This window comes from Chenopodium album, chromosome 23 (assembly GCF_948465745.1).
Source record: "Chenopodium album chromosome 23, dcCheAlbu1.1, whole genome shotgun sequence".
NCBI lineage: Eukaryota > Viridiplantae > Streptophyta > Magnoliopsida > Caryophyllales > Amaranthaceae > Chenopodium > Chenopodium album.
The window spans coordinates 18304920-18318995 of record NC_137856.1 but is presented as its reverse complement, the minus strand read 5'-3'; the positions used below and the strand labels follow the sequence as shown (position 1 = coordinate 18318995).

The 14076-nt window shown below is 37.7% G+C and overlaps 1 long non-coding RNA gene across 1 annotated transcript; it reads right to left on the bottom strand.

Annotated features, from left to right (window-relative positions):
• Positions 1-291: 291 nt before the first annotated feature.
• Positions 292-5952, bottom strand: LOC145609116 (uncharacterized). Its single transcript, XR_014105979.1, has 3 exons — positions 5796-5952; positions 4375-4506; positions 292-704 (listed from the first exon to the last, which is right to left on the bottom strand). It is a non-coding gene; the product is annotated as an uncharacterized LOC145609116 (long non-coding RNA).
• Between the last annotated feature and the right edge of the window lie 8124 nt (positions 5953-14076).

Sequence of the window (14076 nt, the reverse complement as noted above, 5' to 3'; positions counted from 1 at the left end):
AAAAGCGTCGAAAAATTATTTCTCGACGCTGCTAAAAAGCGTCGAAAATACGTGAGTCGAAAATTTTTTTGGACACAAAAAAGCGTCGAGAATATCGACGCTTTTTTGTGTCCTAACTAATATACGAAGCGTCGAAATAAACGTATTTCGCGCAGTATCCCAAATGTGTAGTTTTTTAGCGACGCTTTTGCTTGTCCACATACTCAAATTTACGACGCTTTTTGTTGTCTTGCGTTTATTCGTGTCAGCCTATGATATGGCAGGAAACTCTTTGAAATATGAAAATGTGCAATTATGTAGACATTAAAAAGCGTCTAGAAATTTTTTTAAGCTTTTTTTTTTTTCCTTTTATTAAATTATTACCATCATACATACATTATAGTTAATTAAATTTATCATAATTTAATTTAAGTTAATAAATTTTAAAAAAATAAACAAATATTCTATATAACTAGATTAAAAAAAAAAACAATAATTAATTACAATAATAAGAGTACGTAGTTAATTACCAAATTTATAAAAGAAAACATCAACAAAATTATTAAAAAAAAAATGTCGCATATTATAGTAGCTTGTCCCTAAATAAATACATCACTAATATAAGACTAAAACCAAAATAGATAGATGATGGCCTTATAGACGATATAGTCGCTTGTTGATGCTCAAGTGACCCGGTCTTGTGCACCTACATTGCCTTTTCCAATCTTCAAAAAAAAAAAAAGTACAAAGTATAAATTAGTACATTAGTCATTACACAATATAGGCTCAAGATTCAACATGTATACTATTTAAATATAGAATTGTAAGTTAAACATAGAAATATAAATGAACAAAAAAGCCAACAGGTCTTTCATCATGAGTTCTTGACTAGATCAGTATTGCGGACAAATCCAAAGCCTAACTGAACAAAGCATGGATCAAGTAATACAAAATCTGGCATGGAATTCTGTTGGTATATTATGTGTATGTTGGGGTTGGGGATGGGTGCGTTGGGGTTCTGGTCAGGCAAGCATTAATTTTTATGTATGTATGATGACCAGGATCCAACTGACATGAGAAGCATGGGGAACATCTTCTTTACAAGATACGGAGTGCTGCATCAGTAATCTGATGTTTGAGGACAGAATTTTCTAGTCTTGAGTAGTTATGTTTTATGTCTCATAATCCGCAGTTGATTGTGAGCTATGTTACTCAGAGTCTCAAACTCTTCATTTCACCATATGTAGTACCCATGTCGGATCCACAACACAAGGATGTCAGTATTGGCACTTCACACTTCATTTCAAGCCATAACTTCTGATATGTTCCTGTGAGCCTAATTCTTATTTGTGCCCTTTATAAGTGAAACTTGCATGTATTAGAGACTGTAACTAATAAGGACAACACAATACCCTAGATAGAGCATCAGCTATAACATTCTCACTCTCACTTTTGTGTAGAATTTCATGGTCAAAATCCATGATTTTGGGATATTGGCAACCAGAATTTTAGAATAGCGTTATATTGGCTATTTACTGTACCTTTTCCTGAACATCAATATATGGTTTGTGAGATCCAATGGCAACATGGAATACAATAACACATAATTTAAGAAAATTCTCAAAGATATAGTTTGTGAGATCAAATAACATTACCAAAAATTCATAATGTCCATTTTTGTTTATTTTTCAAGTATAGAAAGTGCTACTCTTGCTAAAACAATTCATACGAATTGATCAATTATAACTCAAAACTACTCTGGAAATTCTTGATTCTTTATACAGTAGCCAAGTCAGAAAAATGGACGTACTCATGTTTGACACAATTACCCTGAGTCCCCGATTACGAGTATCGTAGGATGTAGGATGTGAGTCATGATTCTACTGGTATTGCTGCTAAAATAAAAGAACTCAAATTGCTTTTAAGATTGAACCATTTTTGAAGAACTTTCATCTTTCATTTAGCATTATTAAGGTCAAAAGGTTGTAACTTTATTCTACTTAAAAGGTTGCATCCAAAGCCCCAGCAGGGCAGACAAGCAGGTTAGGCAGGGGAGCAGGACAGCAAGCAAGCAGCAGGGGAGCAGGACAGACAAGCAGTATAAACGGGAGTATTCTAGAGTAGAGAACCTTAGGCAGATTATTATTACACACACACACACAAGCTCCGACTTTCACACACGCACACACAAGCTTTGACTTTCACACACAAGCTCTGAATTTCACACACACACACACACACACACACAAGCATTTTGAATTTCAGTTCTGATTTCAAATCTGATTTTCATTGAGAATTCTTCCTAGAGATCATACTACCTGTATTTTAACTACTCTGACTCATTAGAGGAACCTTAATAAGACAAGGGTACGTGAAAGATGTTGATAATTTGATCGAGATAATCCAACTTCTGTGGGTCAATTTTTTTTCCACGAAACATAGAAAAATGATTTGTTGTCCACACCTTTATAGATATTTGCATCAAGATCATATTGGGCCATAAAATCCTCAACTTTGTGATGCCATATGATGCTTGTTGAAAACAGGTTTTGATTTATTATGGTAAACAAGAGGTTGTTCAGATTAGATATCTTATTCTACTTTAATTTATACCAAAACCTTATCAACACACTTCAGCTAAGTCTTCTGTTAAGCGTACCCGAAAAAGAAATTGTGGTACCAGTATGAACAAGGCGGGTCATCAACCATAACTTGTAGATCCGCAGAGCAAGAACCATCAGTGATCTCAAGGAAGGCGAAGGTATTGTGGCCGGCGAACCCAGCCACTGATAATGAAGATATGGCCGGTGAGGGAGGCACCGCCGCCGGGGCGGCTAAGGATGTTGACGATAGGGAGAGATAAATATACCCTTAATCAAGAATTTTGTTTCCTAAATTTGTGTGGATCTGGGAGTTCATGCCAAAAAAAAAAGGTATAAAGGCCGAAATCAAAGAAAATTAATATCACAGTAAGGAAATTAAAGAAACAATTGATTCGACAGAGGAATGCGAATGATATATTAGAAAAAAAACAACAAACAAATTTCACAAGAAGATTACTTGAAATTGACAAAAAAAGTAAGGAAATTTAAACAATTTGAAGCCCAATTCGCTGAATTAAGAAAATTACATCCAAAAAATATGAAAATAAAAAATAAGTGTCAAAACAAAAAAAAACTTAGATTCAATATCTATTGAGAAAGGAGAGAATACTGAAAAACAATTAGAATTTATACCAAATTAAATGTGATGAAATCAAAGAGGATCTTTTAGTTTAATTTGTTGTTGGGTTTGCAATTTTGGAGAGCAAATTGAATAGAGAATTTAAGAGGAAGGCTAGGGTTTAGTTATTGGAGAGTAAAGAGGACGGTTTTGATGTTTTCCGGTTTTCCCCTAATTATGTTGAAGTTAGCAAGCTAGAGAACATGTGCTTATCACATGATTAATATTCTGGACGCTTATTTGGGTCAACAATAAGTAAGGACGCCGAAAAGTGTCAAGAAAACACGGGAATCAAATTTTCCACTGACACCTTAATGATAGCGTCGAAAAACAATGGGTTTTGTAGTAGTGAACTTCTTTGTTTTCTGACATCCAAAACCAATTCAGCACCACAATAAGACCCCATTTTATATCTTAGAAACATATTCAAAATGTATAAATATTTGATACTTAAAAAATGGTAAATTTGTATTTCACTTAAAACAAGCATCTAATTTAGCACATAGTTCAATATCATGCGAGTTAAGACAATACATATATGAAATAGAATGAAGATGGACCAAGCTACCTATGAATGTAACCATAACTAACATCACTACAGTCGGGCCAACATGGAGTCAGAAGTGAATATGAAATAGAATAAAGTTTCCCCCCTTGCAAAGTATAGTACAGTAAAAAAAAATAATAAAAAAAAAGTGAACATATTATTAATATTGAGGCTTTAGGTCGTTAATTTCATGTACCAAAAGTCAAGAACTCAAATACATGGATCTAAAGTACTTTTAGTTTGTTAGCCACTTATATCCATTGCACTAGCCTAGAAACCTCTATTTCTATAATATATATGCTATGCTCATTTTATCTATAACCTCAGTAACTCTAATTATTTACAACCTTTAAATAAATAGTTCTCTAAAATTCATAAGGACAAGCCCACTTTGTGATTCAGAAAGGCAATCCCTACAACACTATGAAACAGTATGGGTGTAATTTATCACATTATGCAAATAAAGCAAATAGTTTAAAAAAGAAAAAAATCAATCCCTTCAACACTATCCTCAACGCATGCAGCAGCAGTAGCAAACAATAGCAGCAACCACATTAAACAACAACAGAAACTGAACAACAATTAATAACAAAGGCAACAACACATGCGTCCCTATAACACCCAACCTATTGCCACGAGGCTGCCATGTCACCAAGATAGGAGCAGCAGGGAGATCAAGTAGGCACCAAATTAGCAGAAAAGCAGCAAGTGGAGAAAAAACTTCTTCATACCCTCTTAATCACAGTCCCCAATAGACCCTGAAAAAAGGAATTAGTTGGCAAAATTAATACCTTGATTAAGTCCCAATTGAGAATTCGGTTGAAATCAAATTATTGAAAAAAAAGCCATTAAATTACTGATTTAGCATGGAGTGATTCTGTCATTTTAATGTTGATAATTTGTAGTCTTCAACTCAGTTCTTAACTAAACAAAATAAGTAGGCAAAGGGATGTACCCATTGTCCAAGCAAGTGGGCTTTGACAACAACTTAAACATTACACAAACAACAACAAATTTTGGCTTCACCTTTTCTGAAATCTAATACAAACTCCCAGAGCCACAGATCACATGACAAGGGAAAACCAAAATTCAAAATGCCCAAACAAAAAAATCAACTACCTAATAGATATATGAGATAAAATGTCAGTAGGAAGATAAACTAAATACCACAATGTATGTAGTATTAAATTGCTATGTAATCAGAAGTATAATTCATTATTGCACCTCATTGAAACATCATACACTGAAATGGGTGTTTAGCATTCATAATTTCTAACTACAAGTTGATCTGTTTTTTTAATTTATAGAGGGATAAATCTAATTTCTCATTCAGTTTTTAGCTTTCATGCATTATCATAAACTTGTAAACTCAAGCACCTAATACTCTCTAATTTCCATCACGAAATCAACTATTTATTATATAATTTATCACTAGTAATTTCATTTTAAATTCTAAAAAAAAATGTCTGGGAAAAGAAACCCCTCAATTATGTGAAGGACAAAAAATAAAAATTAAGGGGGAAAAAACAGAATGAAGACAACAAACCAAAATAATTTTAACACGTCATTTGATGCATAGATCTTAAGGAGGAATCAATTATATAGAAAAATCATATCACAACTAACAAAATTACAAGTGATGAATTGAATTTGATTAAAAATAAGTAAAAATAACCAAATATCAATCAAACAACCAATTAAATAGATACAGTCAAAAGGAACACGAAGCTGCCATTCCGGTTTGGTTCTTTTTGCTTCAATTTCTTACTGCTCCTCAAAATCTCAACTTCTCTTTACAAATTAACTTCTAAATTTATAATTTAATTAATTGAATATACACATTTCTTATAACCGAATATTTACCCAGATTCAAAAGTAAATCGCAGAATGAAGTAAAACAATATATATAACTATAATTAAACCCTATAATCTCTGTTATTCATTAATCAAACAACATCAGATCATAATTAAGTGAAAAAATTTGCTAAAAACAATTTAATAGACTTTAATCAAAAGCGAAATTCGAATTCTAAAATGAATTGTTTACCTTAAAATTAACGGCTGCATAGAGAGTAACATAACTTATTGCAGTTCGAAGTGAGTAAAAGATATTTCACCAAGAATAATAAGGGGAGTTGTAGGTAGAGTTAGAATTAAGATCTGGATTTGAATCCATGAATTTAACGAAGGAGGAAGGTATAGTTAGGGTTGAGAACTGAGTAGTCTTTTTTATTTGGGGAGGGGGGGTTTTGATTGAAACGTGGGCTGAGTTGTGAAGGTACTAAGTATTCACGTGCGTGACATGTGATTGTCTTCTCGACGCTTTATGGCGACGAAAATTACTTTCGTTACCTAAAAGCGTCGAAAACACGCGGAGTCTAAATTTCCCTGCAGACGCCCCTTACCTAGCGTCGAGGCATAAGCGTCGAAAAAACACTCATTTTGTAGTAGTGTAGGGTCTCAAGACTTTTCGCCACCGGGCCACGTAACCTCAAAATTCCTCAAAAAGCATGGATTAAGCCTACAATTTTGGAATTTTTTGACCTTTTTTCGCCCGGAAATAAAAATTGCTGAGATGTTTACCATGGTTCCTAATGCCCTCCGGAAGTCCAATTGAGTGGGTGGAACCATCCAATATGCCTTTAAACCGTCAACTTACCCGTTCTAAACTTACACCGATATCGTGACTTCAAGCCTACCACGAACATTTATGGCAACATATATGGGTCATATATGGTTCCAAACGTCATTATATGACCCTAAGATGAATCCCCTAGGGTCTCAAGACTTTTCGCCACCGGGTCCCGTAACCTCAAAATTCCTTAAAATGGGTGGATTATAGCCTTCAATTTTGGAATTTTTTGAACTTTTTTCGCCCGGAAATAAAAATTGACGAGATGTTTACCATGGATCCTAATAACCTGCGGGAGTCCAATTGAGTGGTGGAACCACCCAATATGCCTTTAAACAGTCAATTTACCCGTTCCAAACTTGCACCGATATCGTGATCTCAAGCCTACCACAGACATTTATGGCAACATATAAGGGTCATATATGGTTCCAAATGTCATTAAATGACCCTAAGATGTATCCCCTAGGGTCTCAAGACTTTTCGCATTAGGCCCGTAACCTCAAAATTCCTCAAAAATTGTGGATTATAGCCGTCAATTTTGGAATTTTTTGACCTTTTTTCGCTCGAAAATAAAAATTGCCGAGATGTTAACCATGGTTCCTAATACCCTCCGGTAGTCCAATTAAGTGGGTGGAACCATCCAATATGCGTTTAAATAGTCAATTTACCCGTTCCAAACTTGCACCGATATCGTGACCTCAAGCCTACCACGGATATTTATGGCAACATATAAGGGTCATATATGGTTCCAAACGTCATTATATGACCCTAAGATATATCCCTTAGGGTCTCAAGACTTTTCGCCACCGGGCCCCGTAACCTCAAAATTCCTCAAAAGCGTGGATTAAGCCTTCAAATTTGGAATTTTTTGACCTTTTTTCGCCCGGAAATAATAATTGCCGAGATGTTTACCATGGTTCCTAATACCCTCCGGGAGTCCAATTGAGTGGGTGGAACCATCCAATATGCCTTTAAAAAGTCAACTTACCCGTTCTAAACTTGCACCGATATCGTGACCTCAAGCCTACCACGGACACTTATGGCAACATATAATGGTCATAAATGGTTCCAAACGTCATTATATGACCCTAAGATGTATCCCCTAGGGTCTCAAGATTTTTTCACCACCGAGCCCCGTAACCTCAAAATTCCTCAAAAAGCGTGGATTATAGCCTTCAATTTTGGAATTTTTTGACCTTTTTTCTCCTGGTAATAAAAATTGCCGAGATGTTTACCATGGTTCCTAATACCCTCCGGGAGTACAATTGAGTGGTTGGAACCATCTAATATTCCTTGAAACAGTTAATTTACTCGTTCCAAACTTGCACCGATATCATGACCGCAAGCCTACCACAGACATTTGTGGCAATATATAAGGGTCATATATGGTACTAAACATAATTATATGACCCTAAGATGTGTCCCCAAGGGTCTCAAGACTTTTCGCCACCAGGCCCCGTTAGCTCAAAATTCCTCAAAAAGCGTGGATTAAGCCTTCAATTTAGGAATTTTTTGACCTGTTTTTGACCCGAAATAAAAATTGCCGAGATGTTTACCATGGTTCTTAATATCCTCCTGGAGTCCAATTGAGTGGGTGGAACCATCCAATATGCCTTTAAACAGTCAATTTACCCGTTCCAAACTTTTCGCCACCGGGCCCCGTAACCTTAAAATTCCTCAAAAAACGTGGATTATAGCCTTTAATTTTGTAATTTTTTGACCTTTTTTTGCCCGGAAATAAAAATTGCCAAGATGTTTACCATGGTTCCTTATACCCTCAAGGAGTCCAATTGAGTGGGTGGAACCATCCAATATGCCTTTAAACAGTCAATTTACCCGTGTTAAAATTGCACCGATATCGTGACTGCAAGCCTACCACGAACATTTATAGAAACATATAAGGGTCATATATGGTTCCAAACGTTATTATATGACCTTAAGATGTATCCTTTAGGGTCTCAAGAATTTTCGCCACTGGGCCCCGTAACCTCAAAATTCCTCAAAAAGCGTGGATTAAGCCTTCAATTATAGAATTTTTTTGACCTTTTTTTGCCCGAAAATAAAAATTGCCGAGATGTTTACCATGGTTCCTAATACCCTTCGGGAGTCCAATTGAGTGGGTGGAACCATCCAATATGCCTTTAAACAGTCAATGTACCCGTTCCAAACTTGCACCGATATCGTGACCTCAAGCCTACCACGGATATTTATGGCAACATTTAAGGGTCATATATGGTTCCAAACGTCATTATATGACCCTAAGATGTATCCCAAAGGGTCTCAAGACTTTTCGCCACTGGGCCCCGTAAACTCGAAATTCCTTAAAAAGCGTGGAATATATCCTTTAATTTTGGAATTTTTTGACCTTTTTTTGTTTTAGAAATTAAAATTGCGGAGTTGTTTACCATGGTTCCTAATAACCTCCGGGAGTCCAATTGAATTGGTGGAACCATGCAATATGTCTTTAAACAGTCAATTTACCCGTTCCAAACTTGCACCGATATCGTGACCTCAAGCATACCACGAACATTTATGGCAACATATAAGGGTCATAAATGGTTCCAAACGTCATTATATGACCCTAAGATGTATTCCCTAAGGACTCCAAACTTTTCGCCACCGGGCCCCGTAACCTCAAAATTCCACATAAAGCCTGGATTATAGCCTTCAATTTTGGAGTTTTTTGACCTTTTTTCGCCCGGAAATAAAAAATTGCCGAGATGTTTACCACGGTTCCTAATTCCCTCCAGGAGTCCAATTGAGTGGGTGGAACCATCCAATATGCCTTTAAACAATCAGTTTACCTGTTCCATAGTTGCACCGATATCGTGACCTCAAGCCTACCACGGACATTTATGGCAACATATAACGGATGATATGGTTCCAAACTTCATTATTTGACCCAAAATATATCCCCTAGGGTCTCAATACTTTTCGCCACCGGGGCCTGTAACCTCAAAATTCTTCAAAAAGCGTGAATTATAGCCTTCAATTTTGGAATTTTTTGACCTTTTTTCGCCCGGCAATAAAAAATGCCGAGATGTTTACCATGGTTCCTATTACCCTCTGGGAGTCCAATTGAGTGCGTGGAACCATCCAATATGCCTTTAAACAGTCAATTTACCAGTTCCAAATTTGCACCGATATCGTGACCTCATGCCTACCACGGACATTTATGGCAACATATAAGGGTCATATATGGTTTCAAACGTCATTATATGACCCTAAATGTATCCCCTAGGGTCTCAAGACATTTCGCCACCGGGCCCCGTAACCTCAAAATTCCTCAAAAATAGTGGATTATAGCCTTCAATTTTGGAATTTTTGACCTTTTTTCGCCCGGAAAGAAAAATTGCTGAGATAATTACCATGGTTCCTCATACCCTCTGGGAGTACAATTGAGTGGGTGGAACCATCGAATATGCCTTTAAATAGTCAATTTACCCGTTCCAAACTTGAACCGATATTTGACCTCAAGCCAACCACGGACATTTATGGCAACATATAAGGGTCATATATGGTTCCGAACGTCATTATATGACCCTAAGATGTATCCTCCAGGGTCTCAAGACTTTTCGCCACCGGGCCCCGTAACCTCAAAATTCCTCAAAAATCGTGGGTTATAGCCTTCAATTTTGGAATTTTTTAACCTTTTTTCGCCTGGAAATAAAAATTCCCGTTATGTTTACTATGGTTCCTAATATCGTCCGGGAGTCCAATTTACCCGTTCAAAACATGCACCGATATCGTGGCCTCAAGCCTACCACGGACATTTAGGGCAACATATAAGGGTCATATATGGTTCCAAACGTCCTTCTATGACCATAAGATGTATCTCCTAGGGTATCAAGACTTTTCGCCTCCGGGCCCTGTAACCTCTAAACTACTCTAAAAGCGTGGATTATAGCCTTCAATTTTGGAATTTTTGACCTTTTTTCGTCCAGAAATAAAAATTGCCGAGATGTTTACCATGGTTCCTAATACCCTCCTGGAGTCCAATTGAGTTGGTGGAACCATCGAATATGCCTTTAAACAATCAATTTACCCGTTCCAAACTTGCACCGATATTGTGACCTCAAGCCTACCACAGACATTTATGGCAACATATAAGGGTCATATATGGTTCCGAACATCATTGTATGACCCTAAAATGTATCCCCTAGGGTCTGAAGACTTTTCTCCACTGAGCGCCGTAACCTCAAAATTCCTCAAAATGCGTGGATTATAGCCTTCAATTTTGGAATTTTTAGACCTTTTTTCGCCCGGAAATTAAAATTGCCGAGATGTTTACCATGGTTCCTAATACCCTCCGGGAGTCCAATTGAGTGGGTGGAACCATCGAATATGCCTTTAAACAGTCAATTTACCCGTTCCAAACTTGCACCGATATCGTGACCTCAAGCCTACCACAGACATTTATGGAAACATATAAGGGTCATATATGGTTCAAAACGTCATTGACCCTAAGATGTATCCCTAGGGTCTCATAACTTTTCGCCACCTAGTCCTGTAACCTTAAAAATCCTCAAAAAGCTTGGATTATAACCTTCAATTTTGGAATTTTTTTATCCTTTTTTCGCCCGAAAATAAAAATTACCGAGATGTTTACAATGGTTCCTAATACCCTCCGAGAGTCCAATTGAGTGGGTGGAACCATCGAATATGCCTTTAAACAGTCAATTTACCCGTTCCAAACTTGCACCGATATCGTGACCTAAAGCCTACCACAGACATTTATGGCAACATATAAGGGTCATATATGGTTCCGAACGTCATTATATGACCCTTAGATGTATCCCCTAGGGTCTCAAGACTTTTCGCCACATGGCCCCTATAGGTGTCGCTTGAAGTGCGCCTACGTAAAAGCATATTGTGAATATGCTTGGCACTCATAGGAAGTGGGAATTGACATAACGATTAGGGACACGATTAGGGACAAGGAAAGTAGGGAGCCGCCAACAAGTTTTTGTGGAACTTGTAAACCATTCACGGATCATAAAAGGCAACCACGAATAAGGGACAACGAAGGCAACAACGATTGACCCGTGAAGGTTACACCCCATTCATTATTCAAGAGATTATTAACTCCATATGGTTCGGAGCCACGAAAGGAGGATCGAGGATGATGGTACGAAGTGAGTCATGGAGTCACATTCGCCCGTTTTGGCCTCTACTCGATTCTAATATTAAAAAGCATTCCTGCGACCTCAAAGGCATACAAACAAAATTCAATTCGCTCCAAACTATTAATATCCTAAATTGGTTTAATATTAATGCAACATATAATTCTATAATATTGGTGATCACTTCGATTTAACAACCAAATTGAAAAGGAACCTAAACCGGTTGTCTAAATTATCTTATTAGTCGTGATATTCAATTACATATTCCCTTTAAACATGCAATATGGTGATCAATAAATATAGACATTAATAAACATTAATATTGGAAGCAATATAGCAATAAATCCAACAATATAAAATCTTTAGAAAAATAATAGAAATAAAAGGAACATGATTCCTTACTTTGATTTTGTTTGCTTGCTACTATAAAAACAATAAACGCGTTAGTAACTTCAATGAAAATTAATTAAACAATAATTAAAATGGAATTAAATTATATTAAATGAGAATTGATTTGGGGCTAAACCCTCAAACAATTCTACCTTTCACGCCGTGGTTTAAGGATAGAACCCCGGGTAAAGTACGGACTCCTTGGAGTGCTTAAGAAAGGTATTTTGAAAGAGAGAAGGATAGGCTAGTGTTTAGGCTAGAGCATAGAAGAGAAATGAGAGAATTATTTGCTGCCCGTAGATCAGAAATGAGGGGTTATTTATAGAAAAAAGTGCTGAGGGAACACACGGAACCCTAAAATGACAGAAACCGTAGAACAGTTTCCCGTGACATGGCAAATGTACCGTGACACGGTAAATTGCCCCGTCAGACGGGAAATTCTCCTGTGACACGGTGCAAAGTTGTGTGACGCGGGATATTTTTTAACAACGGGGAAGAAAACGTGTTAGGGTTTACGCGGAAAACACACTGACTGTACCCGTGTCACATCAGGTATCCCGTGTCACAGGATTCTGTACCGTCAGACGGGAACCGTGTCGCGGGGTTCTTTGTCGTGACGCGGGACAGTTTTGTCCTACTTTTCCGTCTAAATTCATTTTTAACCCTAATTTCATTCAGCATTTTAAGTGCCGATTGATAATTTCGGGCCATTTTCTGATTTTATTAAAATTGGGCTAAATTAAGAAAATAATTAAATAAAAGGTTTCGGCCAAAAATAAATAATAAAACATAAAATAAAAAGGGTTTTGGGCTGAAATTAAAACTATGCTTTTACCAAACACCAAGACTGATCCATGGACAATTCAGAAATACGAATTTATTTAATATGATTTTTAAGCACTCTCGAGATTAAATACAAAACCTGACCGATGGTGGCGGTGAAAGGTTGTTCATCATCGGGTTTGGTTTTGGGGAGACCTTTTTAGGTGTCTACAGAAACCCCCACTTTGACTGAGTTTGTAGAAACGTTAGTTTCGAAAACGATAGTCAAAGTAGTCGATAGGGACGGAGAATGATTTAAGACGTTCTGCGATCCTAAATCACTCTGTATACGCCGATACCTGCAGAAAAATATTAGTTCTACAGATAAAAGAATAAAGGGATAGAATGCTTATCTGACAACAGTGTATCGCTGACAAATGAGTTTGGTAGCTTCATATGCTTGAAGGAATCTACCGAATGATACTTTCCATGCTTGAGGAAAGTTGACAGACGATGTTGGCAGTTTTCTATGCTTGAAGAAACCCACCGGTTGAGATACTTTCCATGCTTGAGGAAAGTCGATAGATGACAATTTTCCATGCTTGAGGAAAAACTTGTCCGATGATGAAATTGCAAGTCTCTGCGTATCGAGAATCTTGCGCCGTGAATCGTCTTTGCTTGGGAGATGATCACTAAAATGATGATTGTTCGATTGTCCCCGAACGTGGGCTGTAGTTGGTTCGCTTGTCCCCGAACGTGGGCTGTGGATGATCCGCTTGTCCCCGGACGTGGGCTATAGGTGGTTCGCTTGTCCCCGAACGTGGGCTGTAGATGGCCCGCTTGTCCCCGGACGTGGGTTGTACGTGGTCCGCTTGTCCCCGGATGTGGGCTGTAGGTGGTCCGCTTGTCCCCGAACGTGGGCTGTAGATGGTCCGCTTGTCCCCGAACGTAGGCTGTTGATGGCCCGCTTGTCCCCAGACGTGGGCTGTAGATGGTCCGTTTGTCCCCGGACGTGGGCTTTAAATGGTTCGCTTGTCCCGGACGTGGGCTGTAAATGGTCCGCTTGTCCCCGGACGTGGGCTGTAGATGGTCCGTTTGTCCCCGGACGTGGGCTTTAAATGGTCTGCTTGTCCCCGGACGTGGGCTGTAAATGGTCCGCTTGTCCCCGGACGTGGGCTGTAGATGAGACCTGCAAAATAAAATTTGCCAAGGGACTCGTCTAGAAGGGACTCTTATAGACTATGATTGACTCGACCAATTGACTTAACCAATGACTTGACACGACATGACATGACATGTGCATGGCTTTTGATTGTGCGTGTATGAGTATATGTATGATTTGAGTGAGTGTGCAGACACAAGCTAACGAAGATGAAAAAGAAAAAATTTTCCGTCATTTTTGTCATGAGTGGAGGGTACCG